Source organism: Girardinichthys multiradiatus, chromosome 4 (assembly GCF_021462225.1).
Source record: "Girardinichthys multiradiatus isolate DD_20200921_A chromosome 4, DD_fGirMul_XY1, whole genome shotgun sequence".
Taxonomy (NCBI): Eukaryota; Metazoa; Chordata; class Actinopteri; order Cyprinodontiformes; family Goodeidae; genus Girardinichthys; species Girardinichthys multiradiatus.
Genome location: NC_061797.1, coordinates 46,823,981 through 46,851,805, shown reverse-complemented (window position 1 = coordinate 46,851,805; position 27,825 = coordinate 46,823,981). Strand labels below are relative to the sequence as shown.

Here is a 27,825-nt window from a genome sequence, read left to right as displayed (position 1 = left end):
GGGGTTGGACAATGAAACTGAAACACCTGTCATTTTAGTGTGGGAGGTTTCATGGCTAAATTGGACCAGCCTGGTAGCCAGTCTTCATTGATTGCACATTGCACCAGTAAGAGCAGAGTGTGAAGGTTCAATTAGCAGGGTAAGAGCACAGTTTTGCTCAAAATATTGAAATGCACACAACATAATGGGTGACATACCAGAGTTCAAAAGAGGACAAATTGTTGGTGCACATCTTGCTGGCACATCTGTGACCAAGACAGCAAGTCTTTGTGATGTATCAAGAGCCACAGTATCCAGGGTAATGTCAGCATACCACCAAGAAGGACGAACCACATCCAACAGGATTAACTGTGAACGCAAGAGGAAGCTGTCTGAAAGGGATGTTCGGGTGCTAACCCGGATTGTATCCAAAAAACATAAAACCACGGCTGCCCAAATAACAGCAGAATTAAATGTGCACCTCAACTCTCCTGTTTCCACCAGAACTGTCCGTCGGGAGCTCCACAGGGTCAATATAGACGGCCGGGCTGCTATAGCCAAACCTTTGGTCACTCATGCCAATGCCAAACGTCAGTTTCAATGGTGCAAGGAGCGCAAATCTTGGGCTGTGGACAATGTGAAACATGTATTGTTCTCTGATGAGTCCACCTTTACTGTTTTCCCCACATTCGGGAGAGTTACGGTGTGGAGAAGCCCCAAAGAAGCGTACCACCCAGACTGTTGGATGCCCAGAGTGAAGCATGGGGGTGGATCAGTGATGGTTTGGGCTGCCATATCATGGCATTCCCTTGGCCCAATACTTGTGCTAGATGGGCGTGTCACTGTCAAGGACTACCGAACCATTCTTGAGGACCATGTGCATCCAATGGTTCAAACATTGTATCCTGAAGGCGGTGCCATGTATCAGGATGACAATGCACTAATACATACAGCAAGACTGGTGAAAGATTGGTTTGATGAACATGAAAGTGAAGTTGAACATCTCCCATGGCCTGCACAGTCACCAGATCTAAATATTATTGAGCCACTTTGGGGTGTTTTGGAGGAGCGAGTCAGGAAACGTTTTCCTCCACCAGTATCACGTAGTGACCTGACCACTATCCTGCAAGAAGAACGTCTTAAAATCCCTCTGACCACTGTGCAGGACTTGTATATGTCATTCCCAAGACAAATTGACGCTGTATTGGCCGCAAAGGAGGCCCTACACCATACTAATAAATTATTGTGGTCTAAAACCAGGTGTTTCAGTTTCATTGTCCAACCCCTGTATATATATATATTGTTTTAGGGGTATCTGAGTAAAGATGGCTGAATAATAAACACACTTTTCAGCTTTTAGTCATAAAAAACTTTGAAGACCAGGCATCATTCTCTGTCCACTTTATGGTTATATACTTCTTTGTATTTGCCTATTACATAAAATCACAGTAAAAAACACTGAAGTTTGTAGTTGTAACTTATTACTGCGCGGCACAATACACGTTTTTACTAAAGCAATAACCCAACTAATGCTTTTTTGCTTTAAATGTCATATTGACCACACATCTCCTGAATCTCAGATGCACATCTTCGGTCTTTACTGCAGAGCAAAGCATAGTCTCTGTAGGAATCTGGCATCCATGTATTAATCAAGTCCTGCCTCATGCCCCACCGTTTTATCTATCAGAAATGCACTACACACATGCACACATTTGTCATGTACACATGTTTACTCCAATGGAGCCACAAAATCTTACAACATATGTCAGCCTCAATTTTTACACACCATATGATCAAAAGAAGGCAGGAAAGACACCAGCATCGCTGACAGAAAGTCAAAGAAATGCAAATGTAACATGTCAATAACAAATTCACATAGCAGTAGAAAAGAGACCCATGATTAGTCAAGATCACAGCTGGATGTATTTTGTTTAACACAAGAAATGTATGCTTTAGAAACAAAGAAATGTGAGAGGGTGAGGAATCATAGCAATCATTAGGTTTGCTGTAGTGCAACTATAAAAACTCTTCGCATTGCTGTTGCTTTGTGTCACAGAGCAAGACAAATCCCTCATGTTGCAATCTGTACTGAATACCAAGGCAGCTCACTCACATTGACTGCCAGTTTGCACACATAGATTTTAGACATTTCATTAGACATACACTTTACACCCTTGCTTCCTCAGCTCTGTCTCAGTTGTTCTTATTAAGAGATAGGGTTGGTTATGTTAAAGCTGCAGTGCAGGGTTTCACAGAGTCAACATTAGGAAACAATCCAAAATATGTCATCTATAGGATTAACGTGGAGGATAAGAAATGCCCCACAAAAGTTGATAACAGAAAACTAACTACAGCTTGGTTTGTGCTATCTGTCACTGTGTCCCCTTCTTGTAAATGATAACTCAGTTACTGTGATCTGACAGAGGAAAGAAAAATAAACCATTTTGGTGGTGAGAATCATCCTTGAATGCCCAAGAAATGGATAACAGAGTAAAAAAAATGATAAGAAAGGTACACGCTGGCCTCAGTTAGGGTTTCAAGACAATACAATCTGAGGATGAATGGATTTTTGAATGTCTCTAATGGACACATGCTTTTATTATGTTTTCTGTGCAGTCAGAGCTCCTTTGAGGAGACACAATGTGAGCAAACTTAGGTGCAAAATGATTGCTGAGAAGGGAAAAATTGCACAAAGATATGAAAAGGAATCACAAAATGCACACTGACTACTGCAAAAAGATGAAAGATGACCACAGAGCAAAAACATTCTCATTTAAAAAAGATCAATTAAATACAACAAGATATAAACATGTTAAAAGAAAGAATATGATTGTTTTGACATTGTTGCAAACATAAAGACATTAAACACTAGGAATATGTATTAATCCAAAAGAGGCACCAAAACTGTTGACCCCATTCATGCATGTTTGATTCTCGGTATGGTGTTCTTTATCTAAAATGCTGTGTTAGTTTTAAGCCAGCTGTAACAAGACACACATCTTCCAAAAACGTCCCCTTTTGTCCTGTAAGTCCACAACATATTTTCTCAAAAGCCTCAGGGATCTGTAAGATGTTTTTGGCACATGTGAGATGGGCTTTTGTGTTAATTTTGATTAGAAGTGGTTTTGACAATGGAACCCTCCCATGGCAGCAAGTGGAGCCTGAAGTGCTTTAGATGTTGTTCTGGGCTCCTTTGTGACCCCTTGGAATAGGGACACACTGTGTTGCATTTAGAGATCTTTTACTACTTCATGTTGTCAGATAATTTCTGTTTAGGTGATTCCTTGATTCTACAGGTCTTGCAGGAATCAAGCCTGAGTTTAAATACAGAACCTGAGAAAAACATTTATTTTTATTTTTATTGATTAATCACAGTCAGTCAGTCATCAGTCATTTTCTACCACTTATTCCATAGTGGGTCGCAGGGAAGCTGGTGCCTATCTCCAGCAGTCTATGGGCAAGAGGCGGGGTCACCCTGGATAGGTCGCCAGTCCATCGCAGGGCAACACACAAACAACCATGCACACACTCATTCATACACCTAAGGGCAATTTAGAGAGACCAATTAACCTAACAGGCATGTTTTTGGACTGTGGGAGGAAGCCAGAGTACCCGGTGAGAACCCACGCATGCACAGGGAGAACATGCAAACTCCATGCAGAAAGACCCCTGGCCGGGAATCAAACCCAGGACCTTCTTGCTGCAAGGCAACAATGCTACCAACTGCGCCACCGTGCAGCGTGTGATTAATCACAGTTAATGTTAAATAGACAGAATGTACATAGTGATTTTCTAGTCATACCAAGCACTCAAAGCATTTTATATTGGAGCCACATTCACCCAGACACACGTGCACACATTCATATACCAATTCGGGGATTGGTAGGCATCTTGAGGTTTTCTGCCTTGCCCAGGGGCACCTGTACATGTGGCAGGAGGACTACTTTTTTCCAATAATCACAGCCACCCCAGTTAATTAATGATTTAATAATGGAGAGATCACCCTTTACACTGGGCCAGGTATGTTTGGATAGTGGTTTCCCTTAATAAGAAATCTGTAACTGGCCAATACTTTTCACAACACTTCACAAAAATGGGTTATGAATAGCTTTTTGCTGTAATGAATCCCTATTCATGATAGGTTTAATGATGTGATTTGACAAAGGTCTCTTTATCCATCCGTGTACAGGCTCCTTTTGAGTCACAGCAGTTTCACAGACAGTGGAAACCAAAACATTGCATTCTTCAAATCACCTCAACAACTGGAAAATAGCAGCCCACCTCTCAAATGTGTGCATCAATCATGAAACAAGCATAAAACGTCTCGCAGAGGCCACTGGCTTATGAACCGCAACTGCTTACATCACAACAAACTCCTTTCCAAACATTGGGCTCCTACTCCCATCCCTCTGTTGCTTCTCAAATTCACCTCACTGCTTCAGCAGATCTCTGTTTCCTTTCCACAACGCCCTATGCATTATTCACAGGCGTGTTTGAAGGCTTTCTCCCTGTCTTGTGCTTGATCGATAAAACATACCTACGTACTTGCTCCCTCACCTCTCCATCCTCATATCGCTCTCCAACCCAAACCGGGAGCCTGTGCCAGAGGGATTAAGTGCTTAGATGGATGGGCTTTTCAAACTGGGAGAAATGGATTTAATACAAGTCATCATATGTCAGCGTGAGGTGTGTTTTTAATTCGGAGAGACAGGGAGTCCCTGTATTTCCCACTTTGGTTGATGTTTTCCCTGAAAAGAAACTTCCAAAAAAGTGTAAAAAACCTCTAAAAGATATGCTTTTTTGTGACCCAATGTGAGGTGGAAGCACTGCATAGAATATTAAATCAGCCAGAAGAGAACTAACAGTATCAGGTTCGACAAATGTTTTGGAAATGGCAGAACAAATTGAGCCCTTAAAAGATTTTCTACAGACCTGTAAGGTATTTCATCAGATCCAACAGACTTGGCTAAATTAAACGACATATTCTTTCACCTTTGCTGTCGATATCATGTGGTTAATGGACCATTTGCATTCATATTATGATCTTTGTTCATGGAAGAAATGTAAACCTGGCAAACCTGTTCATTTCTTGAACTTTATATGCTGGTAATGAAATCCCCCTGGGGGGTGTTCTGTAACTAATAAAAATGGCCATCTATCACCAGAGAGTCTGGCATTTTAAATTCCTTCAATCAAAATGAGTAGAAACTGAGAAAATCTCTGTTAAGAGTCAATTTGTAGTAATGGGATGCCTTATTCGGTAGGATTCAAAGTAGGATAATAATGACAGATTAATGTACAAGTAGTCACTTGAGCTGAATTTACATAAACTTTACTGGTTTATGCAGGTTCAGATGAGTCAGATTCCTCCCACATGGATCTCTGAGAACTTCAGTCTCTAATTACAAATTATTTATCTATTATCTGCTGATCATAATTAGGGACACAGAACTTTCTACTTAATTCTAAAGTATAAAGGTCCTGGTTTCATGTGAAGTCCACTTCCTCACAGCTAAACATTGTTTATTAGGTGCATCCTGTTCTTCGAGCACTTCCATCAGCTTTTTTAGTCTGTAATTTCTTTTTTTAGCAAATGCCTTGGCAGGAAGAGCACTGCTGGAGCAGATAGGTTTCAAAAAATGACTGCTCTCTATTTAAAAGTGGCAGTTCATCTGTTAGTACTGTGTTAAATCTTTCACAGCTCGCTGGGATGGAAATGATCCAGGCTACATGTTTCTTTTTCGTATTTCTGCCTTTATATGCAACTGTCTGAGTATAAAAAAAAGGTCAGTCCTTAAACGGTAGATAGTGAAATAAATCCACCGATAAAACTTGATTTATTCAGAGTTTTTCTTAACCTCCATCAGATGCTTTCTCAAAGATGTGTTGTAGCAGATGTGAGTGGAAGGCAGAAAAAAAAAGGTAGACATATTTAAACCACCAAAGAGTAGTTTGGACTTTACAGCTGCACAAGGAAGGTTTTGTCCTCACTAGTGCAATGGACTATTGTTGGACCATTATTAGTCAGCACTGTATCTGAGCATGTGATTACGCTCACCAAAACAATAACATGACAGTTTATGTCTGTATTTATAGCGTTAATTTGGCAGACCTTCACAATAAAAGCTTTATCAAGCCCTTAAGGGCTCTGAACTTAAATTAGCATGAAGCTAATTAAAACTGCTTACAATATACTCTCTGCTAATAACTTTAACAGTCTGTGTGTTCTCTCTAATATATCCCTGATAGATATCATTTCATACAGAAGGCATTCTCAGTGTGTCAGTGAGAGAGAAATCAAATGATTTTTCTTAAACTGTGCTTACTTGTCATATCGCTGACCCAAAACTAGGAGAAATGGACCTCTGTATCACCTATTATTTACACCCCAGAGAACCAGGAAGTTATGGATTAGTAGATACAAGTTCATGGAAACACTCATTAAATTAAAAATAATAGAAAAATAAATTAAAATGCTGCATTAAAAAGTTTATGAATGAATATGATCAAATTAAAGGTTAGATTTTTTTCCTGACCTTTCAGTTTGAGAGTTCACTGCTGCAATACAAAAGGACTTTGTTTCAAGGCTTTTTACAATTTTTACACCAGAGAGGCCAATAACTGCACTTAGAAAAATATAATCAATCCATCATATTTTGATTTATGGCCAGTGGCCGGGCCCTTTACCATTCCTGGGTATTTCACTAACCTGGCGACACGTATTATCAGAGACCTTCAGTGAAATAGACTGTAGAAAAGAAACCATGGAACAAAAATGTGAGTTAACCTTCCATGTCGAAGCTTTCGTCTTCTTTACCAACAGTGAACCAAGATATTTCAGTCATCTGTTGTCATCTGTTTTGTCTTGTCTACACCAAAGTTGAGGTCATAAGACTACGATGAAAGCCTTAAGGCCTCAGTTGGTTAGTTGCTTCTCTTCTCCTTTCTCTACACTTATCAGACCTGCTTTTAAAACATGTGTTGTCGAATCCAAACTGTAAACCTGTTCCAAGCAAAAGTATAAATTGGTGCAATATAGTGAGGGTGTGAACATTTAAAACAAAGTATTTGAGTGTGACTGCTGGATGCGTGGCAGTGCTGGTTATAGATGAATGATGACAGAGCTCAAAGCTGGAGTTGTAAAAACACAAGGAACCAAATAAGACAAGGAACAAGTAGCAACAGTGCACCAAGTAGGCCTTTCACACACAGCAAGAGCTAAATCAATTATAATTTAGCTCTTATATAACAGGTGTAAGGGCAACCAAAGACTAGAGGCCAGCCTACTCCATGAACTGTAGATGGTGAGCTCAAGTTCAAAATAAAGTGCTGAAGTTTCATATCATGTGTAGCATGTGTAAATTACACCACATCCTTTGATAAATGTCACTCAGATCTTTTTCTACGGCTGGACCCAGTCCAGCTAAATGGACGGCACAGTTATCGAACCAAGTTGTGATTTTAGTGAGTTCTGTCCTTAGTTCAATTCAATTCAATTCAATCCAGTTTTATTTATATAGCGCCAATTCACAACACATGTCGTCTCAAGGCACTTCACAAAGTCAGGTTCAAACATCCCAATTAATCCTAACCATTGAACAGTGCAGTCAGATTCAGTTATTTATTCAAATTGGATAAAAAGTTTTTCTATCTAAGGAAACCCAGCAGATTGCATCCAGTCAGTGACTTGCAGCATTCACTCCTCCTGGATGAGCATGTAGAGACAGTGGACAGTCACTGGCGTTGACTTTGCAGTCAAGTCTGAACGACTCTGAAATTGTTCACTATCCTAATAAATGACTCCTCTCAGCACCCACAAAAGCAAAAAAAAAAAAAAAACATTAACACACGAATAACACTTTGAATTGCAATATTTAAAGAAAAAATGGATTTGCTTTTTCAGTTTGCAATTTTCACCATCCAAATAGATGTTTTGCCTGTCTTTCAATTGTATGTACTGTTTGTTTGCATTTCTTTAATAGCTTTATTTTTCCATCTATTCTTTCAGAAACTCATCTTCAACCTGAATGCAGACAACACTGCCTGCTATTCAATTTATGTATAGTATCTGAACCTCTGTTTGTTGCTTTTTCAAATAGGCCCAACATTGTTATATTTTATGTTTATTGAACTAAATTAATTTTTTGCTGAGTGCCAACCTTTAATGCCTGAATATGCATTTAGCTATAAGAGCTCTGACAGACTAAAAGATATGAATAAAACATTTTGTTTTCAAAGCTCCAAGAAATATTCTCCTTAGCTTACAAAGAAATCCATGCTTACAATTTGTCAAATTCATTCTGAAGAAAATTACTAATTTCCTTAAGTACTAAAATGTTTTGTTGTTATAAAATTCTCAACAACAAAGCAGGTTAATGCATGTCAATCAGTTCTATTTTGATTTTTCAGCCAGCATCATCCAGAAAAATCTAAATGTCAGCCTTGTTTTAAAGTTTATCCAATCAGAAACAGTGTGAGGTTGGGAGCTTATGTTCACTTACATTTTACAGTCACCAGTTGAACCAACATGTTTTTATTTGGACTTTGAGATGGGAGAATATACAAACTCCAGAAAGAAAATGCTAGTTAGATTTAAATGGTATCACTGTTGTAACCACTGTTCTGAATTATACCAAATGGTCAAAATGCTTTGGAAGATAATGTGCTAATATATCTCAGTAGAACAAGTTTCTTAACGTTTATTGTGTGTTCCCACATTTTATAATGAACTAAATTTGCTTCCTCGCCTGGTTTGACATTTGAGTGACCGTGCATGAAGGAAAGTCAGACTTGGTAGCTGCTGATGCAGGTCGCCATCCATCAAACTCTGACTGCTTTTGTTTAAATATCCCAGCAATTAACTGACACAGCAAATTGCAGTACAATTTGTAAGCAGTAGAAAAGCACTTCTAGTTGAATTAAAATGAGATTTTTCAAGGCAAGAGGCAGAAAACACGACAGAGTGCTTACCGCATTAATAGTCTTCTAATTGTTTTTCCACTGTGTGGTCTTGGAACAACCTTTTGTTCAAACACTTCAGACTTATTAACTCTCCTTTTTTATGCTCAGGTGTGATGTCTACAACAATAATGGTCATGTTGGTGAGCTCGACAGGGCGCCATGGTCTGCTGAAAATAGAAGAGGCTTTGGATCATTAGAAATCTCCCCTGAAGTGTCAAAGGAACCTCTTCTACTTAGTTTTCTTGGAGACATTGTGTAACAATAATAAGTGCTGAAAGCGATTAAGCAGCAGGATTCTTATATTGTTGTTGTGCTTTCTGTGGTGACACTAATGTTTTTGGTGACATAAAAATGTGATTAAAGAGAGGATTAGTAAATATTAAACTTGCTGTTTTTGTAAACTCAGATTATTCACTTAACAAACCTCTAGCTTGAGTCAATATCAGACAAAAAAAACAAAAAACATATGCCTTTCATTTTGTGGAAGGTTAAAAACTGTGAAAATATCTGTCAGAGAAATATTTTGTTGTCACTTTTCTAGTTCCTTGCAAAAGCACCCTTTAACTGTGGTCAAAATTGGTGACAATTGATAGATTCGGTGTGACAGAAATCTGCCTCACAGTAGTGCATGATTGTAAAGTGGAAGAAAAATGATGAATGATTTGCAGAATTATTTACAAGTAAAAACCTTAAAAGTGTGTGTGTGTGTGTGTGTGTGTGTGTGTGTGTGTGTGTGTGTGTGTGTGTGTGTGTGTGTGTGTGTGTGTGTGTGTGTATTTAGTCCCCTAGAGTGGATACTTTCCACAGTACCTTTTTGCTGCAATGATACTGGTGGTGCAAGAAAATTGTAAAAGGACTGAATGTCCATTTAACTACATAATCACTCAAAGTGCTTTCAACAAGAGTCACTTTCACCAAATCAAATTCACAAATGACCACAAATTCAAACACTGATACACAAATTGGTAAGTAACTTGGGATTAAGTGCCTTGCACACTGACATGTGGCAGGAGGAAGCTGAGGTGGGCAATTCCAGTTCTCAAGCGCTGGTGTTCTGCAACTTTAAGATGTGTCCTTGGTCCAACACAGCTGAATCAAATGTATGGCTCATTACCTGTATATAGATTCACAAGTTCTAGTTTTAGAAATCATGCATCCATTTTCTTGCACTTCTCATTCATCCACCGATTTGTGTGGGTACAGTATAGGTCCTTCTCAACAAATTAGCATATTGTGAATAAAGTTCATTATTTTCCATAATGTCATGATGAAAATTTAACATTCATATATTTTAGATTCATTGCACACTAACTGAAATATTTCAGGTCTTTTATTGTCTTAATACGGATGATTTTGGCATACAGCTCATGAAAACCCAAAATTCCTATCTCACAAAATTAGCATATTTCATCCGACCAATAAAAGAAAAGTGTTTTTAATACAAACAACGTCAACCTTCAAATAATCATGTACAGTTATGCACTCAATACTTGGTCGGGAATCCTTTTGCAGAAATGACTGCTTCTATGCGGCGTGGCATGGAGGCAATCAGCCTGTGGCACTGCTGAGGTCTTATGGAGGCCCAGGATGCTTCGATAGCGGCCTTTAGCTCATCCAGAGTGTTGGGTCTTGAGTCTCTCAACGTTCTCTTCACAATATCCCACAGATTCTCTATGGGGTTCAGGTCAGGAGAGTTGGCAGGCCAATTGAGCACAGTGATACCATGGTCAGTAAACCATTTACCAGTGGTTTTGGCACTGTGAGCAGGTACCAGGTCGTGCTGAAAAATGAAATATTCATCTCCATAAAGCTTTTCAGCAGATGGAAGCATGAAGTGCTCCAAAATCTCCTGATAGCTAGCTGCATTGACCCTGCCCTTGATAAAACACAGTGGACCAACACCAGCAGCTGACACGGCACCCCAGACCATCACTGACTGTGGGTACTTGACACTGGACTTCTGGCATTTTGGCATTTCCTTCTCCCCAGTCTTCCTCCAGACTCTGGCACCTTGATTTCCGAATGACATGCAGAATTTGCTTTCATCCGAAAAAAGTACTTTGGACCACTGAGCAACAATCCAGTGCTGCTTCTCTGTAGCCCAGGTCAGGCGCTTCTGCCGCTGTTTCTGGTTCAAAAGTGGCTTGACCTGGGGAATGTGGCACCTGTAGCCCATTTCCTGCACACGCCTGTGCACGGTGGCTCTGGATGTTTCTACTCCAGACTCAGTCCACTGCTTCCGCAGGTCCCCCAAGGTCTGGAATCGGCCCTTCTCCACAATCTTCCTCAGGGTCCGGTCACCTCTTCTCGTTGTGCAGCGTTTTCTGCCACACTTTTTCCTTCCCACAGACTTCCCACTGAGGTGCCTTGATACAGCACTCTGGGAACAGCCTATTTGTTCAGAAATTTCTTTCTGTGTCTTACCCTCTTGCTTGAGGGTGTCAATAGTGGCCTTCTGGACAGCAGTCAGGTCGGCAGTCTTACCCATGATTGGGGTTTTGAGTGATGAACCAGGCTGGGAGTTTTAAAGGCCTCAGGAATCTTTTGCAGGTGTTTAGAGTTAACTCGTTGATTCAGATGATTAGGTTCATAGCTCGTTTAGAGACCCTTTTAATGATATGCTAATTTTGTGAGATAGGAATTTTGGGTTTTCATGAGCTGTATGCCAAAATCATCCGTATTAAGACAATAAAAGACCTGAGATATTTCAGTTAGTGTGCAATGAATCTAAAATATTTGAATGTTAAATTTTCATCATTACATTATGGAAAATAATGAACTTTATCACAATATGCTAATATTTTGAGAAGGACCTGTATGTCACATAAAATCCACTTTTACCAGTCACTGTATGTTTGTTCTGTGAGCCAACTGGTGCACTGCAAATGTAAACCTCGGGTACCCTCACCCTATGACCTCAGCAGTGGCAGCACTGAATGATTCAAACATCCACTCATCAGTCAGCAGGATGAAGAGTGACCTGCAGGTTGATGTTAGGTAAGAGATGAGTGTGACCTCTTATCTAATATTGACGTGGTTGTGCTCCTGCAGACCGCTTTACAAATCCACATGCACAATTTAAGACCACTATTAAATTATTTAAAATGAGAGGGGGTCATGGCTTTTGTCACAACAAATTCATCACTGTAGAAATGGCTGAGTCAGAGAGATGTCACTGTCCACACATAAATATCAAATTTCAACAGCTAGTGGACAGGTTGTACACTGGACATCCAAAAATAGTTCATAGACTTTGAATTATTTATGTCTTTTGGCTCCACGATTTGTTACTTAACAGAAAGGTCCTTTCGAAGCACCTCGTTAAAGGTAGATGGGGAAACTACATGCTCTCCTGCAAGTTATAGTTAGTCAATTAACTTTTGTTTAAAGGGTTGGTGCAATTAAAGGTTTTCTATGAGTGGCTGGCCAGTTAAAAACAAAGTGAAAATAGAAAAATGCTCTTGTGCAGCAGCAATAGATATTAACCTGTAAAAATCTATCAAAGATGTAATATACTGATTAAGACAAGGCTAGTGGAGATGTGGCACATTTGCAGTGACTTTAAAAGACACCTTGAAGCTCACTACCATGTTTAAATGTCCTATTTTGCTGATGAAATAGGCATGGTTACTTTATGAAACAATAAACTCTTAACTGTCATAACTGATGTACCTGTATTAATTACTCGGTTTGTCCTATGCAAACAAAAAACATTCAGCTTAAAATGATCGCGCAATAAGACGGTTGCTATCTGGGGTTTAGGTGCGCAGAAGTATCTGTCTATGTAAATATCATCCTCTGCACAGTGAAGGATTGTGAGCCTTCAGCCAATGCAGACAGACTTGTGTGCTGTTCTTAAAAAGGCTTTGTTGCTGAATGCAAAGAACAAGAAATTACTTCATCAAAAGAGGACAAAAAAACACAAATTTAAAAGTAAGATGCACAGCTAAAAAACATCCAATTGCTGCACTAGAAGTTTTTTGTTTTTTTTCTGATAATGACAATGACTCTTACTAAGCAAAGTAAAATAGCAGCCAGGTTCACCAAGAGAGGTCCAAATCTAAAATAAATGTACATATTTCTGACTCAAAGCAGGTACATTAGCACAGGAGGTGAGGGCAACTGGGGCTGCAGTCAGAAACTTCATAAGAAGAGAAGCTAGTACGGATGTTGTTGGCTGCAGCACTGTGAGCTATCATACTCTTGAATGATTTTTACCAATTAAAACATAAACAGAGAATCATTTACTAAAGCTCACAGGGAGCAATACTACATCTAATAATTAACAAAAATATCAAACCTAAATAACTGCTAAAACTAATAATGTATCAACATGACGAACATGTACACATTATGCAGACTGGAAATATTTGGGAGTACCTGGGAGTTCAAAAAATAGATTCTAAACTGTTTTTATTTTTGGTGCAAACTTTTGTCTCTTGGACACAAAAAGGTGCCTACTAGAGAAATAGTAAATAAATATGTTTTGCAATTTTTTCCTCTATCCCTAATTCCAGTTTTAGTGATTAGATTTTTTTTCTTATACAAAAAACACATAAGGTATTCTTTTCCATCACACACATTGATTTGGATCATTTTAAGTCAAAAGAAATTTATCAGAAATGTGTCTTTTTTTCACCCCACAGATGGAAAATGTAGACTACATGAAAAAACGAGTGTATTCCTACAAGGCACTTTGAAACAGTCATTGGTACAAAACAGTGCCAAGAAGACACATATTACTTGATTTGGTCACAACCATCAAACCAGCTTAAGTTAAGCAAAGATAGAACTAAAAAACACAAAATCCAGGTCCAGATGCCCTGGATTGTTAAAAGAAGCCGGTAATTATTTACACAGGATGTAGAGGAAGTAGGCGGTGCTCACTGTTGTCATCTCCTTAGTGAGGAAAGTAGCAGGATGAGGAGTCCTGTTACTTTCCTCAGGATTCTTCGTCCTTTTAGTGAATTTTAGTGCACAAAAATTTCAAAAACTTGCTAATAAACTTAATTTTCATAATTTGTCACGTGGGATCAGTAAGCGAAAGATTTGCACATGTAACCCACATAGGAAAAGAGATCTGGCCCAGTTCTGGTCTATAAAATGCAGTTACACTTGGCCAATATGCCCCAAAGGATGACCTCAAAGATCAGGTTTTCCAGGGATGGTCCACACATATGCCAGCACATCGGCAGCTTAAAACAGAATGGTGGTCCTGTACTGCCACAGAAGAGCACCTGCACTGGCACCAAATACCAGTATCTCACAAAAGTGAGTACACCCCTCACATTTTTGTAAATATTTAATTATATCCTCTCATGGGACACTAAAGATGTGACACTTTGACAGAATGTAAAGTAGACTGTGTCCAGCTTGTATAACGGTGTAAATTTGATGTTCTCTCAAAAAACGTAGCACACAGTTATTAATGTCTAACAACCAAAGTGAGTTTGAATTTACACTGTTATACAAGCTGTACACTGACTACTCCAAATAAAACCACAACGTTGCCAAGCTGTGAAAACTGGTGGTGCATCACCAATGATCACCCTGTGTGAGACTTCCACTGATAATGGAACCAGTAGAGATTTTTCACTTGGACCAACTAACTTTTAGAAAAGCAATGTGGTGTAAATGTGGCAACAGTTATTACAAAGTTGGTCAGAGTTCACTTTCAGCACTCAGACTATCCATTAGCTTCAGCGTTCTAGACCAACTGGTCTGAATGTATACTATATGATGACTCTAAGTGAATTACTTACTGCAAGTAAGATATTAACTGCTTATACCTTTTTTATTTGAATTGCATTTCAAAAATCCTGAAAATCTTCTTGAGGCAGAGCCATGCAAAATATAGAAGCCAACACTGGTTCTACTTTCCAGACAAAGAAGAACCTGTAAGCTCTGAAAGTGTTTTTATTCACATTTCATTGGATCACTGAGTTCTACTGCATTCTCAAAAGTTTGTGAAGACTGATTGTTGATACCACCTGTGGCTCAGGCTCATCAACACTGTACGAAGTGTTATTGGGAAATATTATAAACATCACATTCTCCTTAAAGCATGAACTTGGAGAACTGTATTGAAGAGCATTGTGGCTTTTACTGTAAAGCCCCAAGAGTGGTCAGCACTACCAGAAAAAAGCTCTTATGTTGATGAAAAGCTTTTTATTTACAAATCTGACTAGGCTCAGTGTGCACTGATTTTCTTTGCCCTGTGAGTAAATGTGCTTTTATTGTGCCAGAAGATATGTAAATTCTCCCCATGTATAATAAATGTATGTTTGGACTGCCAGATTAACATCTCAACATGGTTATCAGAGAGGAGTGTTGGTATCACATGCTCGCCTCCAGTGTGTTCAAAAAATAAAAAATAACATTCAGCGCCTAATGTAGGGCACCTCGACTTGAATATTTCATGCTGTATGCAGGAGCATCAAACCCAATCCCATCTAAGTTAACGTGATTACAAGCACTACATTATTAAAACAATTGTGTGGAAATTATGTACAAAGAGAGCATTGGTGATCTCAAGATCAGTTTTTCATCAAATGTAATCTTCATGGTTGAGTAATTTTGGAAAAGGTGTGAGGGTCATTCCTGTCTCTTATCTTAAAAGGAGAGGTCTGCTCCTCTTATCACCAACACACAGAGGAACACTCAGTTTCCTTTTCAAAGAGATGATTATGCACCCATGCATTTTGAGTCAAGTCTGAAAAATTTCAATCACTGTGTCAGCTCTCATGTGTCTTAATCTTCCCTTCTTATTATGAATAATTGTTGGATTGGAAAGACAAGACAGAAAATCTGCACTCTAATCCTACAGTAATACGATTTTTAAGAGTTCCAAAGGGTATTAAAAGTCTAAATTTATTACTGCAAATAGACAGTTTTTCTTAGACCAGAATGAAGAATTATTTTAATATTTTCATGCTCAAATTTAAAATTGAAAGGAAGTTGCTCCAAGAGACATATAATCATGCAAACAAAACAAGAAGAGAATGCAGTTTCCTTCCCACTGGGCCAAGAATATTTTAAGCAAATGGAAAAGACAAGACCTGCTTTAATGTATCTTCAGCTTGCAGCACAGCACTGAGACAGGAGAAAGACATCCCCTCAGCTGCTGCAGAACAAGAATGGAAGTCGCAAATTATGTGCCAGAAAGCGAAGACTTCCTGCCAGAGCTGAATGCATTAACCATGCTGTTTAGACTCTATACAAAAGTCCACTTGTTTCCTTGAGGGAAATGCAGAGTTCATCTGGACAAAATGGAGGAGTTCTACACGTTTGAGTGTCTGACAAAAAGCAGAGAGACACACGAAAGTTCAAGGAAACATTCAGACACACTTTCAGTAAGTGCCAGCTCTAAATCTGAGGAGTCAGGAGGCGACAGCTGCTGCAAAACAGGTTCTCCAATGAAAAACCACAGGGGAATAAAAGGTTTGATGTTTGGTGAAGCGGCCCCTAACTTTACGATGAAAAGTATCCATGACAAACCGTATTAAAACAGGCTACTACGAGTGAGATCTACAGGGAGTAGAAACGTCTTCACCTTGACTTATACCAAAAAATAAAACTAAGCATATCTGAACCAGTGACCATTTATGAAATATTTGTGTCTTTGGTCAAGGCCCATACACTATAGATTATTAAATATCTGGTATTAAACTAGAGTTTTGTGATCTGTATGAACTTTAGTTGGGAACAGTTTTTGAAGCTGAGCAAATGGATGTTTCTGTCTTCTAACAGTCATGTTAAATAGGTTTAAATGTGTTTCTAGTTTACTTTCTTACCTTAATACGGCCTTCTATTGTAAACACTTTGGTGAGTAGTTTTCTTTGGTTATGAGTACAAAAATACACAACAGATTTCACATTGTCATTGTTTATTAAACAAACAAAAAAAGCCAAAAATGGAAAAGCCAGTTTCTGTACTGCTTACCACAGAATATATTCAGTTGGATGTCTGGGCTTTGAGTGGGCCATTGTACATTGATTTAATTTTTTCAGCCCTTTTGTTATAGATTTGCTCCTGTGTTTGAGATCACTTCAAGAATACTTTGGTATGCAGATAAGTTGATGTTTGATTGTATAACTACATGGAGCCCATGTCACCCCAACGGCAAAAGAAGCCAGAATCATCAAGATTCCACCACTATGCTTAAATACTTGTTATAAAGTCTTTGAGCTGATATTCTATGCTTGGTTTTCTCCAAATACTGCACAGCACATTATGGTCGAACATCTCTATTTGGTCTCATCTGTCCAAATGACATTGTTTAAGAAGTCTCACTGATTATCCAGATGCAGCTTGACAAACTTATGTCAGGCTGCTATAAGTTCTGAAGAGAGAAAAGGCTTCTTTCTTCAACCAACTAAGCAAGTTGTAGTTTGTCTGTCTCTAACAAATTGTCCTGTTAGAAAATTTAACCCGCTGCCTGTGCAGAGCCTGAGATGTACCGTACTCTCACGTCACCTTTGCTTTCTGCCAGTTCATTTTTCATTTTGAGCAATGATTTTAGTTCCTTTCCGGATGTTTTATATCTAGTAACTTTTATTACCCAACAAAATGGCCTCTCTCTCTATATATATATATATAGATATATATATGTATACATATATCTATATATATATCTATATATATATATATATATATATATATACAGGGGTTGGACAATGAAACTGAAACACCTGTCATTTTAGTGTGGGAGGTTTCATGCCTAATTGGACCAGCCTGGTAACCAGTCTTCATTGATTGCACATTGCACCAGTAAGAGCAGAGTGTGAAGGTTCAATTAACAGGGTAAGAGCACAGTTTTGCTCAAAATATTGAAATGCACACAACATTGTGGGTGACATACCAGAGTTCAAAAGAGGACAAATTGTTGGTGCACGTCTTGCTGGCGCATCTGTGACCAAGACAGCAAGTCTTTGTGATGTATCAAGAGCCACGGTCTCCAGGGTAATGTCAGCATACCACCAAGAAGGACGAACCACATCCAACAGGATTAACTGTGAACGCAAGAGGAAGCTGTCTGAAAGGGATGTTCGGGTGCTAACCCGGATTGTATCCAAAAAACATAAAACCACGGCTGCCCAAATCACGACAGAATTAAATGTGCACCTCAACTCTCCTGTTTCCACCAGAACTGTCTGTCGGGAGCTCCACAGGGTCAATATAGACGGCCGGGCTGCTATAGCCAAACCTTTGGTCAATCATGCCAATGCCAAACGTCGGTTTCAATGGTGCAAGGAGCACAAATCTTGGGCTGTGGACAATGTAAAACATGTATTGTTCTCTGATGAGTCCACCTTTACTGTTTTCCTCACATCCGGGAGAGTTACGGTGTGGAGAAGCCCCAAAGAAGCGTACCACCCAGACTGTTGCATGCCCAGAGTCGAGCATGGGGGTGGATCAGTGATGGTTTGGGCTGCCATATCATAGCATTCCCTTGGCCCAATACTTGTGCTAGATGGGCGCGTCACTGCCAAGGACTACCGAACCATTCTTGAGGACCATGTGCATCCAATGGTTCAAACATTGTATCCTGAAGGCGGTGCCGTGTATCAGGATGACAATGCACCAATACACACAGCAAGACTGGTGAAAGATTGGTTTGATGAACATGAAAGTGAAGTTAAACATCTCCCTTGGCCTGCACAGTTACCAGATCTAAATATTATTGAGCCACTTTGGGGTGTTTTGGAGGAGCGAGTCAGGAAACGTTTTCCTCCACCAGTATCACATAGTGACCCGGCCACTATCCTGCAAGAAGAATGGCTTAAAATCCCTCTGACCACTGTGCAGGACTTGTATATGTCATTCCCAAGACGAATTTATGCTGTATTGGCTGCAAAAGGAGGCCCTACACCATACTAATAAATTATTGTGGTCTAAAACCACGTGTTTCAGTTTCACTGTCCAACCCATGTATATATACACATCTATATGAGGTTGCCAACTGGACCAGCCCCCTAATGGCAACTGCCACTAATATCTGTGGCGAGGACTTTCTGTCTCCTCTTTCTCTCAGCCTCAGTCTGTCTCTCTGCTCCAAGACAGGAAGCTCATCACCCATCACGTTTGTCTGCTCTGCTCTGACACATATTTAAAAATGCTGAACTATCCTTAAGATCAGAGGTATGTGGACTCACATATGTGTGAGTGTTTTGCCATCCCATGTTCTTTTATTTTACTTAAGAGCTTTCGTAACTCAGTGGAAAATAGGTCAGATCCTACGTTTCAAGTACAGGTGGGCCAAAGCTGAAACACATGGTGTCAGGATGTGATATTTTGGACTTTGTTTTGTGGTTTTGTGTGTTGTTTTGCTAGATGTTTCTTGTTTGTGGTTTTGTATTCATGTTTACTGCTTTCTGTTTTCTGACAGTTCTGGTTTCCTTTTGCCTCCCAGTGTGTTCTCCTCTCGACCTTAGTTCCCTTGGTGTTTCTTTCCTATTTATGTACTTAGAATGGTTTTATTATTATTATTATTATTATTATTATTATTATTATTACAGTCCTCTGGTTCCTTAGCTTTGCTCTCGTTTTATGTTCATGGTTTGTATTGGTTGCTTTGCACTCTCCTATTTATTAGTTTCTTTTCTGTTACTCCTCTCGTCAATAGTTTTCCTCTTTTAGTTATTAATTACTCAGCTTTAGTTCTCTTTACATTCATTGTCCCTCTTTGCTTTGTTTCCTCTAGTTTATCTTTATTCTCCAGTCCCTCCTTTATAGGTTAGCTTTAGTTATTGTTAACTTTTATTCTAGTCCTCGTTTACTCTGCTTCATTCTCCGTTTGTTCTATCAGTGTTGTTTTAGGTTTGTTTACTTTTGTAGTCAGGGTTTCCTTATGGTTTCTATTTTGCTAAGTTCTTAGGTTGTTGTGTTCCCTCCAGTTTCTCAGTTTCCTTCCGTTCATGTTTATTCTTGATTTTTATGCTTTAATTTATCTTGGTCTATAGTTTTATTTTATTTTAACATATATATATGCTTTAAGAGGCGTTCTTTAAGAGGCGAAAGAATTTGATGTTTTTATTGTGACTTTGCTATAGACCGGTGCACAGTATTGCATAAATTTGAAGTCAGAATAAAGTGATACATGGTTTCCAATTTTTTTTCAAAACCAAAACATCTGAAAATTGGGGTGTGCATTTGCATTTAGCCCACCTGGGTCAACACTTTCTGAAACCATATTTAGCAGAAAGTCTAAGGGCATGTCTTTACTGACTTTGCACGAATAGAAATTGACATTTTTACCCATTTTCTTCCTCTGTGAATACCAACATCCAGGTCTTGCCATAGATTCTCAATTGGATTTATGTCTGGCCTTTGACTGGGCCATTCTAAGCCATGCACATGCTTTGATCTAAACTGTTCTATTGTAACTCTGGTTATAGGTTTAGAGTCATTGTCCTGCTAAAAGGCGTACCTCCATCCCCGTCTGGAATCCTGCACACTATAACAGGTTTTTTTCCAGGATTGCCTTGTATGTATTTGTCTTATTTGTCCAAAAGACGTTCCTCGTTAAAGCTCGGAGAATCTGTCCCCCCAGCTCCCCTCACTTGTGGAGTTCCCCAAGGATCCATTCTTGGACCCATTTTATTTTCCATTTACATGCTGCCCTTTATGCTCAATCTTTAGAAAGATATATATCATTCATAAGCAGACGATACTGTGATGGCACCCTGCTGGTGTAGTTGGCCTGGTATTTATTTGACTTTTATCAGGTACCACAGAAGAAGGTGGATGGGGACCACAGCACACCAAACATTTACACTGACAACATGATTATTCTTTACTTTAAATAAATACCTTTGAAAAGAATTTAAACTATTTTGGTCTTGTGTCCCCCGTTTTTGTTTGTTACGGCTTTTGGGTCGAGTGGTAACAACACTCAGATCTATTTTAGTTGAAGCGTAATCATCCATTTTTACTGATTGACTGTCTGACCATGGTAAAAGCTTGGATGGCCTCGATTTTTCTAAACTTCAGTGAAGATAAAACTGAAGTTATTATTTTTGGCCCTAGTGGAAATCACAGCTCTTCTCCTCCAGATCTTGGTGGCCTGGAGCAGTTGTGATGCAAAAAATCGTGGGGTGAACCTTGATTCGAATATTAACCTTGACTTGTTCAGTAGAAAAGATCTTTTTTAAACTGGGACTTTTATCTAATGTGAAACCATTTTTATCATTTAATGGTTTTGAATTGATGATTCACACCTTCGTTTGCTCCCAGCTGGATTACAGTAACTCTCAGTATGTTGGTGTTACCCAGGCCGGTCTCTTACAGCTGCAGTTAGTACAGAATACTGCAGCTCGTCTCTGAACACAAACAAAAAAGCATCAACATATCTCCTCAGTGCTCGCTTGCCTTCACTGGCAACCTGTTCATTTTGTAATTGATTTAAAGTTTCATTCATTACCTTTAAGGTCTGAATGGGCAGGCTCCCGTATACCTATCTGACCTCCTGTGGCCTTGTGTGCCCTCCAGATCCCTTAGATCTGATGATCATTTGCTTGTAGTTGTCCTGAGGTCCAGGCTGGTCCACAAAGGTGATCGGGTCTTTTCAGCTGTAGCTCCTAAACTGTGGAAGCAGTTCTGCCATCATAACAGACCTTCTTCAACTCTTGCTGTTTTCAAATCTTTTGTAAAAACACATTTGTACTTATTGGCTTTTAATACAGCATGAGAGTTGACTTATAGTTTCATTTTGTCTTGTCATGTTTGTATTTTTTTTAAACTTAGACCTATTGCTGTAATTTGTTGTTTTGTGTGCTGCATTTTCCAACGGCAGTTGATTTTAAATGTTCTATGAAAAAAAGTTGATTTAGTGATTTAATTTGATCTTTAGCTCCAAACATATCCCACAAAATGTTAAAAAGGGAAATTGTTTGGTAATGCTGTTTACATAACTGCATTGAAAACATTTTCAAAAGTGAAAAAATTTAATTGTGGAGACAGTAATTTTTAATTAAAATCAAACATTTGAATTGATTTTTAAATAAGTTTTACATCGAGCTGTTATTTGTTAATTAATCTAACTGTAAACACACATCTGCTTAAAACCAGCACTGTACACAAATCTGATTTAACCTCATTTTTCCAGTCATTAGAAATGATGACCATCTTCAAGCATGGGCAAACTGAATCTGAGCCTTAAGAGGCCACAGGCCGAGTGGAAACTTGGAGAGCATAGTCTAGAACTCTGACACAGACTATATTATTTTTGTTTTATGGGGAAAAATATGAAGGTATGTTGCAGTCAAGAGTTTGTCATTTGATATCTTGAAGTTGCTGGAAACCAGTGGCAGCTGTCAGGCTTGTCAATCTGGGAGAGGCATCAGTTCTTCCTGCACCGAACTTCCGATAAACGTTTGTGTTTATCTATTCAAAATTCAAAACAGCAGCTATAAAAAATATATCAGTAAGCATGCATAAAGAACCTTGCACTACCTAAAAATGCAGAAATATGCAGGCAGTTTTCAGACATTGGGTTGCAAACTTCAACAGGACAAAGCTGGTGGTTTTATGTGATCTGACACAGTAAAATATACTGATAGGAAAAATGTTTGGTTTTGGTATAAAACGTGACGAGGTTAAGAAATCATGCCATATTTCTCATTTAAAAACCGTTTACCACGTGCTTCTGAGGATAGCTAAAGACTTCAGCATGGTGTGCTGCGGTGGGGAAAATTCCACCTTTTCCCTGAAGAAACACAGTATAAATGTGCATTTGAATTTAATCAGGGCAGGACTCTGAGTGCAGTTGCTGATGCTCTCTGGTTGGGCTGAAGGTTTGAGGCGCTAACATCAAAGACTCCATCACTTTCAGTGCCAGGAAGAGCCAGGAGGGTCGTCCGTCTCAGGATAACTGTAATTAAAAGATGTGAGGTGGAATGAGGGGGATCCAGGCCAGGCCGGGTTGAATAACTCTTGACTCAGTTTACACCTGTTTACTCTAAAGATAACTGTGTGTCAAACAACCTGAGGAAAAAGTACTTGCCTCAGCCTCCCAGCTGCTCCTGCAAAGCTTCTTGATTTAATCGACATGCAGCATTTTCCAGAGGAGGCAGAACATGGCAGACATCCCCTCTTTAAAGCAAGGGACTCTTACTCATCTGTGATGGCTGATACTTTGGAGGGTTTATTTTAATTTATTACTATTTTTCTGCGATTTTAGATTGTGCAGCATAGCATTATTTACCTCCCAGTTACTATATACCTTGAACTACCGCACATTTTGTCATGACACAACCACCAATTTCAATGTATTTAATGGGACTTTTTGCGATAGATCATTAAAGAGTAGTGCATAACTGTGAAGTGAAAGGAACATGGCACATTGCCTTCAAAATCTCCTGCAGGTAAAAATGTGGCATGCATTAGTATTTTGCCTCCCAGAGTCACCTATGTTCTAAAACTGCCTTTGACTACAATTATTGTAAAACCCTCCCTACAGCATGATGCTGCCACCACCCTGTTTTACAATGGGAATGGCTTGTTCAGGGTGATGGCCAGATTTATGACAGGAACTGAACCAAAACTGACCATTGTTGGTACTTGTGTTGTTGGAAACAGGACAGATCCACACTGCAATGAACAATAAGGTCTGCAGACAGAATCATTGAGGCTGACCTTCCCTCAATCCAGGACTTGTGCAGGAAAAGGGCAGCTAACATCTCTGCAGATCCCACACATCCTGCAAAAAAAACAACGGTTTAGACTTTAATCTTCAGGCCGGAGTACAGAGCGCTATTTGCAAAAACCACACACCACAGAGACAGTTTCTTTCCCCTTGCTGTCTCTGATAAACACCTAACAGTCTGAATGCCCAGATCGAATGATACCATTACTATTTGCACCAATTCAACCATGACCTTCTCTTTATGTAAAAAAAAAAACTGTATATATATATATATATATATACACATGTTTGCAAAAATATATATATATATTTTTAAATTTCTGAAAACAAATTTCCTCATTGACAGCAAGTGCAAACAAAGCCAAATTCGTTGTTTGTGTGCACAAGCTTGGCAAATTGAGCTGACTCTATTTCTGATCTTGGTGGAATTTTTCATCCCACTAATATGTCAGTTTTCCTGGGCAGAATTCTAAGTAAGCCCTCTCCTTTGTATGAGACAATTATTTATACCTCTGCCTTCCTCCCTGTTGGATGGAGTAAGGGGGAGTCAGGTTTAACCTAAACCGGCTCAGTTATGGTTGAGGTGAAAACACACCCTCCATTTCTGTTACCTGTATGACCCCTTCTCTTTTCCAGTGGTTATAATCAGTCTGACAGAGAGAGGTATCCCAATCCTTGTGGTTTTTAGTATAACAATGATCATCAGTGGGCTCTACATGGACAAACTTTATCAGTTTATTATTTTACTTAGTACGCCTACACATAGCCCATTCTAAAATGGCCAAACCTTAACACTCAGTAGTTTATTCTTACCTCCCCAACAACTCTACACCATTCCAGACCCTTTGTGAAGTGCCTTGAGATGACATGTGTTGTGAATTGGTGCTATATAAATAAAGCTGAATTGAATTGAATTAATAAAAGAAAATTGGGTGGTGTGAAAAACTGTTTGCTCCCTTATAGATTTGTGATAGATGTGAATGATTTTGTTTTTAACTGTTTAATATTTTTAGAGACCTTATAGCCATTAGAGGTTCTATTTAAATGTTTTATTATACCTACATGTTAGGTAATATTCAGACTTTTGTTTGGCTTCTGAAATTGAGCTCAGCTTTTTAAAATATGTTGTTTAATCAAAGTTAATTCATGACTGAACAAGTTCAATTATTGTTATAATAGGTCCTGGTTGGTTTGGATAGCCTTTTCAACTTAATGAATGAAATCATCATTTGAAAACTGCTTCTTGTACTCAGATTATTTTTATCCAAGATTATTTTGAGTATCTGAAATATTTGAGTGTGACAAACAATCAAAAACAGAAGAAATCTATCAGGGGGAAAACACTTCTTCACAGCACTGTAACTTTGTATCAGTTCTCTGCTGTTTTTATACTTCCTTTTCAATTTCAGACTATCCTTGATGTTTTCCGTGGATCAACGTTGCATGTTTGCTGTCCTACCTGGCACAAGGCCACTGTCTAAAATTTCTCAGGTAACTGTTCCTTCAGATGCAATTATACCCACCTGCTTCCAGTGGTGAACAAGCTCTGCACTGGTGGTAAGATGATTCTTTAGTTTAGGGGTGTCAAACTCCAGTCCTTTAAGTGCCAGTGCCCTGCAACGTTTGGATGTGTCGCAGGTCCAACACACCTGAATGAAATGACTGACGTAATCCTAGTACACTTAAGTTCTGCAGAGTCCTGCTAATGACCTAAATATGTGATTCAGGTGTGTTGAAGCAGAGACAGATCTTAAAGTTGCAGGACACTGGCTATCGAAGACTGGAGTTTTACTCCTGTGCTGCAGGGGGTTTACTGGACACTTTAGAAGTTCTTGAGGTTCTGAAACTCTTTCTTTGGAGGTAACTGCTATCTCAAGTAGTAAATGATTTAAAACATAGCTGCTAATTTCTAATCATTCTGTTGGTAGTTTCAGCACAGCTCTTTTCAGCAATGCTTATGATATGACCAAAATTAAAATATATTAGCTGATATTTTGTGCAAACATACTGGATTTGATTTAACCTTTTAAGCCAATAAAGCTCTTTATGATATATTCATATTCATCTGATCTCTCAGGACAGTAAGCTAAAACCAAAACTTCTAAAGTGTGTTTGTAATGACTGAAACAAGAACTTTTGGCTCCCTGTTTTATTTTGGTTTAATACTCATTTTGAATTAAAAAAAAAATTATTTTGGAACCCTCTTCTTTTTGACTAGGTGGCTATTGTTCTTGTTTCTCTGCTGTGTGAATGTCATATCGTGCACTTTGAGCTACTTGCACCTTTTAGCGTATAGAATCATTACATTTAGGGCAAACAGGAGCTTTAATTACACAATTCTAACAATCTTCTATGCAAGGATGGGATTTTCACGTGACTGATTTTTCAATCTTTCTGCCATTATGTTATTGCTATAAAAATGTTAATATTTGAATGTGATGCTGTATTGAGTAAAAGACTTTAAATTATTTCCTTTCAGATGTGGGAAGAAAAAAAAACTCCCCTTTTGTTGATAGCCCCTGCAGACCAAGTGTGGCCTGAAGTCACAAGGTCCTACTGAGAAGAATCAACTGTGGCTGTCCCTCTGTGATGTGAACCCCCAAGGCCAACTCAAAGAACTCTGTGCCAGTATTTCCCTGCCTCAAGAGATGGAGGTGAGGTGCAGAAGCTTGCTACCAATGTGACCCTGGAAAGAGAAGAGACTAAGATTTTCAGCCACACAAGTGATTGTTAATGTTACTGACCACAGTGAGTCAATGAAAAAGAAATCCACTGGGATGGTACTGTACCACTCTTTTCTTCCTACGCTCTGGGACCCATTCTTTTGAGAAGATATCAGATAAGAAGAGAAGAGTTTTCCACATGTTCCTAGTAAGGTCTGATAAAATCTTAGAGCTCTTTGAGCCCAAGTGGTTTGATAAGTTGCTGAACATTCATTCATAATCCCACAACTTTATATCCTGAGCTGTAGATTGTTTGTTTTTCTTTGTCTTTGCTGTGTCCGATTTGTTACTCCGGTTTCTTTCCAGTAGATACCAATAAATATAGATTATTTAGATCGATAATAACTTTATACTTTCGGTAATGGCTCTTTGTGATTTTTCTGAGTGATCTGTTCTTATCTCAGATAGAAAAAAACTACAGTGCTAAGGCACAGAGTAAATTCCTGGATTTTTTGAATGTGTAATAATTATTCAATCAGTGGGAAAGAAAAATATTTCACCTCAAAATGATAATTATATTTACAGGTTAAATACATAGTACATAGATTTACCTATGAATCACGTTCTAGTACAATGTAAAATAGCACTAATTAAGTACAAACATGAAATCTAAATGTGTTACAGCAATTTTATTATATTATCACTCAAAAGAAACTTTTTTTGTCGCATCAGCTATTTATTTTGTTGTAAATCTGGAGTATATAAAGAAATGTGGTTAATTGACAGGGTTATTTTAAACAGTTCCATAAAGAATAGAGACCCACAATTCCTGTTTAAAAAGAAAAAGATTACAATTTAGTATAAATTAATATCTTTTTTACGGAACACATTTTTTTTCTCATTTTCAATTCCACTTCTTTTTAGTTACAACATGCTTGTACCACAACTGAGCTAAGTTTGATTTAGCCAATTTGGGCTTCTAATGGAATAATGTCCACTTATTGAACCTGCAGAGTACCACAGCTAACTGATCCCCAAAGGATCAGAGCCAGCGCTCTTTCCGAGGCCTGCCAAAATAAAACGAATTTGATTGAGCAAGTTAATTCCATTCATTTTGTGTTCAGAGCTGCTTCAGATCAGCTGCTGCCAGCTCTGCCACATGTGACTGGTGCTCATTAGGATCAAAGCAATCACCCTGTTCTCCTTCAGCCAGCATCACTGACTCCTGCCAACACTGTGTGAAGGAACAACAAACTGAAGGAATGTTGTTGGTGGGAATGGGATCTGAATGTACTCTCTAAACTGGATCTGGGTCCACAGCTTGCTACAGATGGGGCAAAAGCAGTAGTGCAACATTCAGACATCAGATACATGAAGCTGGAAACTGGAAAAGGGTGTTGCTGCTTGGATGTTTTTAAGGCCAGTACCCTTCCTGCTTTTTGGATGAATGTAGTTTGAAATGCAGATTTATTTTGTTAAGAGTTGCACCAGCTAAGTGCTGTCAGTTAAAAAGTGGAAGTGCCTTGCAGCTATTCTTTTTTCAGGATGTACTGGAGTTATTTCATATTTTTGAATGCA

General features: G+C 38.8%; 1 long non-coding RNA gene across 1 annotated transcript; it reads right to left on the bottom strand.

Moving 5' to 3' along the window:
• Nucleotides 1–21,852: 21,852 nt before the first annotated feature.
• LOC124867381 lies at nt 21,853–25,244 on the bottom strand. The gene is made up of 3 exons (XR_007038035.1): nt 25,108–25,244; nt 23,488–23,638; nt 21,853–22,810 (listed from the first exon to the last, which is right to left on the bottom strand). It is a non-coding gene; the product is annotated as an uncharacterized LOC124867381 (long non-coding RNA).
• Nucleotides 25,245–27,825: the final 2,581 nt, after the last annotated feature.